Here is a 5,847-nt window from a genome sequence, read left to right as displayed (position 1 = left end):
TAGTGTCAAACTCTGCACATACAACATTCAAACTGAATGGAGGAGGACATTAAATAAGCTACTACTAATCTTTATTTCTGACTTTTTGGGAACAGCTCAGTCAGCACAGCTTTCCCTTTTGATTTAGACGTTAAAATATCATCCATATTGTACTCAAGTAGCTCACCGCAGACTGCCACGCTCATACTGCAGTGGAGTGGACTCTTACAGAACACAGAGCTGTAAATATAGAGGATTATTCTTGTACCTTCTTGTGATGGCAGTCATCAGAATAACCGGCTAAAAAGTTCCAGGTCTGTGGAATCTCTGTCTCCAGATGTCTGGTGTATCATGATGAGCAGGCACTTGTGCACTTGTGAGTATTAACATGCAGGTTCAGTCACTGAGGGGGGTTCTGCAGGATGCTGGATCCACTTTAATGACCTGAACCTACAGGATGTGCTGAGTGTGGTCAGTGCGACTGCTGGACTTAATGCTGTAGCAGATGCTGTCGGCTGCAGCATTCTCCTTCAGAGGGGCCCGGCAGATGGCTTCCCCAGCCTCACTGCTGCTTCAGGGAGGGAGGAGGCCCCAGAGCCCCTCAGCGAAAGGGGCATGGACACTCTTAGTCAGCATCCACAGTGGATGGAGAAAACACCTGGAGAACACCAAAGGCAGTCTAAACAAACCCTGTGCCTAGTGCTGAAAAGACTGGATGAGGTCCTCTTGGCCCTGTTGCGGGAGGAAGACAAGTGTGTGTGTGTGTGTGTGTGTGTGTGTGTGTGCGTGTGTGTCAGCGGATCCAGAGACAACAAAACTTGAAGACCTACTTTGACCTACCTGCTAGAATTGCCAGTTGAAGGTAGTATATTTTCATGACTTGCAGTTTTAACAAGAAATCAAGAAAATATCTAATTCCCATTCCTCTCAAACACAGAAACAGGAGGGGTCAAGCACAATACAAAATGGTTCATGTAGAAATAAAGTAAATAATATAATATAAATAGAATAATAATAATATATTATTTCCTCCATTTTACAACAGCACTTCACTGCCGTCACCAAAAATCTCAAGTCTTATATGCAACTACTCTTGTGTATGCATACATACTAGGGATGGTACGATTCACTGGTTTATCGGTGCACCGGTATAAGAGTTTTAGGTGCGAATAGTTTTCCAGTTTGGAAGAACTGCACTGGCCTGACCTCAACCATCCAACACCTTTGGAATGAACTGAAGCGCTGACCTGATCACCCAAAATCAGTACTGGACCTCTCTAATGCTCTTGTGTCTGAATGGACAGAGCAAACCTGAACCTGATTGCACCATATGGTTTGTTACAAATAACTATCTGGGAAGTCGTTGTTGGAAAGTGTTAGGAAGCACTTATATACGTATAAATACTCTGCAGGTGGATGTCTATCAGACAATGAACCGTATAACAAAGTCAAACTATTACTGAAGCCAGCCAGGAGAAGAGAGAAAACATATTTTCCATAGAGAAAAGCCTTCAGTGCCGTTCTTTGCTCTTCTTTCAATGAAGAAATATGCTCCAGTTTTGATAGATCAAGTTTTTAGAACTGATACTAGCAGCATCTATGCTAGATTTACTTAAACCACGCTGCAACTCATGCCGTACCTGCCAGTAGTTCCTCATAGGACTTTGAATTGTCCGGCCCACTGTGGTTGGACATAAGCACATAGCTTGATGCCTGGCAAGATGAATTCTCTTGTGAATTTGTGATGTTGTGAGTCCAGCTGTGTGGCAAGGTTAGTAAATCCCTCCAGCAGGTTTAACATCTGGTAAAAAAGCTGAAACCAGAGTGGAGGCTGTTGTAGCAGCACACTAATGACCATGAAGTCAGAATGATGTGTTCAACAATCATATATTGTATAACTGTAATGCTCAGGTGTACACGTACTTTGTTAGGGTGTCCAAATACTTTTGTTCTTTTTTGTAGGAAATGCAGTGACTAAATTGAATGATTGATTAGAATGGTCCTTTTCAGAAGGGGATCACAACATGATTAGGATAGAATAACAGAAAATGTGCACTTTTCATACAGGAAACATTTTTATGTCAGCTGAATTATTTTTCTCTGCAGGTCCAATACTTCACAAATAATGATATCCCATCTCCCCTGATTGTATCCATTTATAATGCTGCCAAAAATGCTTCTGCTCATCATGATGAAGCAGCCTCATGAGCCCTGAGCTTTTTAAACACTGATCATGAAGGCACCATGACAAATGAGCAATCCACTGAGGAGAACAAGAAAGCCACAGAATGTCTTTACAGGTTTATCTACTGGCAGGCTCGGGGGGGGGACTCTATGTTATCTTATGGCCCACTTGGGTATCTGGCTAATCATTTAGCATGAAGATAAACCCTTCCCTTATGTTAGTTTTAGCTTGTATCCAAGCAACAGACACATGTCATACATAAGGATTATTTATCAGTGCAACATCCAGGTTGTCTTGTTCTGGTGACATAATAATATGTTAAACATATTCTAATGATATGTGATATTTACTGATATTTACTCCAAGTGGTGTTTATGGGGTGGCTGTGGTCCAGGTGTTAGAGATGGTCGTCCACTGATCACAGGGTTGGCGGTTCGATCTCCACCTCCTCGTGTCCGCATATGTCCCGGAAGTGTCCGTTTATCTATCTTTTCAATTCATTTTAAATTGACGCATGAAGTATGTGTCTCAGCTTTCCACTCCTTCCCAATTTATGCAGTTCCAACACTCTTTATGGACCCCAGTATGCAGAAATATTGAAATACCCTTTGCAAAAATAACACATTTATACCACATGCAAAAAACAGTATGTTTTTTGCCCAACTTGCATGGGATTGACATGAAGTGGGCATGTCTGCAAAGGGGAGACTTGTGGGTACCCATAGAACACATTTCCATTCAGATATCCTGAGGTCAGAGGTCAGGGGATTCCTTTGAAAATATTTAGCCCTACAGCCAGTGGATAAGGGAAGAATAATGGGGTGGCACGTGGGGTGGCCATTCAGATTTTAGATTCCCCTCCTTTGCCCCTGGACTTTAACAGTGGACGTGCAACACGCTACCATTCATTGTCAGTGGAATGTAGCAGCCGGCCTGCCTACTCGTTCAGCGCTTCATTTAAAAGTCTCCCGAGGGTGCGTCCTTGAGAAGTTGAGAAAAGTACATCTTCATACAAATTTAATTTAATACTTAAAAACAAATGTGGGAAGAGCTGATTGTTGCAGAAATTACTTCACTTGGAGGATTAAATCACATAGAAAAGAGTTTTCATTTTCCTTTTACACTCATATTATGATGTTGTTCTTTAAGGCTGAATCTAGTATTTAGACCAAATCATTTGACTACATGAAATTAATTTTACTACTGTATTATTTCAAATAAAAGCAGAGCAGTATTCTGTACCAGAATTGCACACCTGGCAGTGTTGACGAGGCTTAGGGGGTGTGTGTCCGCCAGCTGGTACTTCTACAGATGCCATGGGGGTACATGAAAATATTGTGGAGTAACTCAACTAATTTAAAAAAATAGAAATAACATTTCAATTAAAAATGTATATATCAACATACTGAGTCAGTAAGGTAATTTACCTTAGTAAGTGAGCACAGACGTCTAAATAGTTAGCTAAATGTCATGGATAAATGGTCAGATAGTGAAAAGTAACAGATAAATTGTCAAAAAAGTTATCTAAACGTATAAATGATTAAAAGAAATAATTTTAAAACTGATTGATGGTAGCTAAAATAACCAAGAGTATTGGATAGATAGTTGACAAACTTAGTTGAAAATGGATAAATGGTTACTGTTAAAGTGTCAATGTGAAACATCTGGCTTGTGCAACAAGTGGTATGAATGCAAAGTTAAACCAATAAAACACTCACAGTTCAACTGTATGAAAAATGCTTTTATATAGTCAATAGTGTTAAAGAACAGTTTAAAGTCAATGAACACATTTGGGACATTATTGGTGGTGTTGATGCAGGGGTTCATCTGACAGGACTGTGGGGTTTGGGACCACTAAACTAATCAGTACATTGTTGTGAATTTGTGGAGCACAGTCATGCTACCAAGGATGATGAAGGTTTTATTAGATTTGTTATTAACCTTTCCTGTAAGGCCACCCTCAGGACAAACAACCAAACCTCAAAGGATATCCACACCAAGAATGATAACTACAACAGTAGTGGGATCACTTTCAGAGCGATTAGATGAGCGATATTGTGGTATACAATGTATTAATGGCTTATGTAATGTAATATAAGGCTGCAAATCAGACATAAAAATCTTCTTTTACCTAAGACATACTGCCAACGGTCTTTAGTGCTGACAGGGTCTCTGTAGTTCTTAATGATGTCCTGTTTTTTATTTTTTAATCAAACTGTCTATACAATTCATCTTGTCTTCTTGTGTTGGATTCTCCTAAATGTCTTTGTGAACCCATGACCTAATTTTGTGTGTGTGTCTCTGCGGTATATACGGCAGTAACTTTATCCATTTTGCCATTAGGCTGCCGACACAGTTGGGGGACGCGGGCCGGGGATCGTTGATCAGTGTGGATGCTCACATGGTTATAGTTTTTGTTATAGTTATAGTTATTGTTGTTGGTGTGGCAAGGTCCATAAGAGTAGTATAATCATCAGTGTGTTGTTGGTACAATCCAACAAATTAGTATTGTTGGGTGCAATAAACATCAGTGCAGTGTCGGCGCTGTGGTGGGGCATTCGAGGGCCGTGCCCCCCCTAGCGGTCATTGATGCCCCTCCTACGACAGGCCATGGCGTGGCCAAAAAAAGTGTCCCTTTAAGTGTCCCTTTTTAGTTATTTTTTAATATTAAAATGTGCAAACTGTAACTTAAATGGAAAAAATATGAAAATGAACGGGGAAAACACATCATTTTGGTTGTGCATGCATAGCAGTTACTAGGGCTTAGTCAATGCTCATTGGGTCACTGAGTAAACTTGTTACATTTGATATCGCTTTCTAAACGGTAACTTTGAGCTGCAGCGCGCAGAATCCATTTCAAGTTGTTGGTTGGAATCGAAAAGAATACGGTAGACAGTTTGTCCGTCTAATATCATAGACAGTTAATTATTTTTATTATTATATAAGCTAATTATTGACAAAAATAATGTATTACGAAAATGCTAGACCCTCCTCCTCCTCCTCACCTTCTTCCAGAGCCAAGACTCTGAACACTTCAAGTACAGAAACTGGACTTGCTTATGTCAGCTTGTCCTTGTTCCGGTTACTGTATATGTTGTCCAGGGTGTTTGATGATGTTGGAGGCTGTTGCCTAATGTTTATAAACCCAGTGGTAAGCCTACTTAATGGGGTTTCTGGGAGGTGCATTAAAACTGTTAAAGAGGGTTGGATAAACTATTTCTGACATGGTCAGAGTGGGCAAACTGCAATTTTTTTTGTTCTGTTAGCCTCCACGACAGGCAGCCCTCCGCTGTGTGTCATCTGAGGTGATCCTCCGTCCTCGTTTGGAGTAGGAAAGACATTAACTACCCCATCCTTCTCCTTTTATTCAGACGGTCTTGTCTTCAATGTGTGTGACTGTAAAACTTGTGCATAGGGCTACCACATAGCCTCGACTAAGTGAATATATATGGAAAATTAACCAACAACAACAGCAACAAAAACATAAAAAAAATGAAATTCGGCTAAAATAATTAAATAGAAAAGAAAAACGTGTTTCGTTTTTGATAGCATTTCTGCTGTGTTGGACTATGATGTCGCCAACTGCATTAATAAAATAATTTCTCAAAACGGCCAGTGCCCCACCGGCCGATGACCCAATGCCCCTCCAGTAGATCTGCTCTGGCGGCGGACTCTGCATCCAT

Source organism: Morone saxatilis, unplaced genomic scaffold, assembly GCF_004916995.1.
Source record: "Morone saxatilis isolate NCDOM2014 unplaced genomic scaffold, NCSU_SB_2.0 Contig19, whole genome shotgun sequence".
NCBI classification, from domain to species: Eukaryota; Metazoa; Chordata; class Actinopteri; family Moronidae; genus Morone; species Morone saxatilis.
This window is presented reverse-complemented; position numbering follows the sequence as displayed.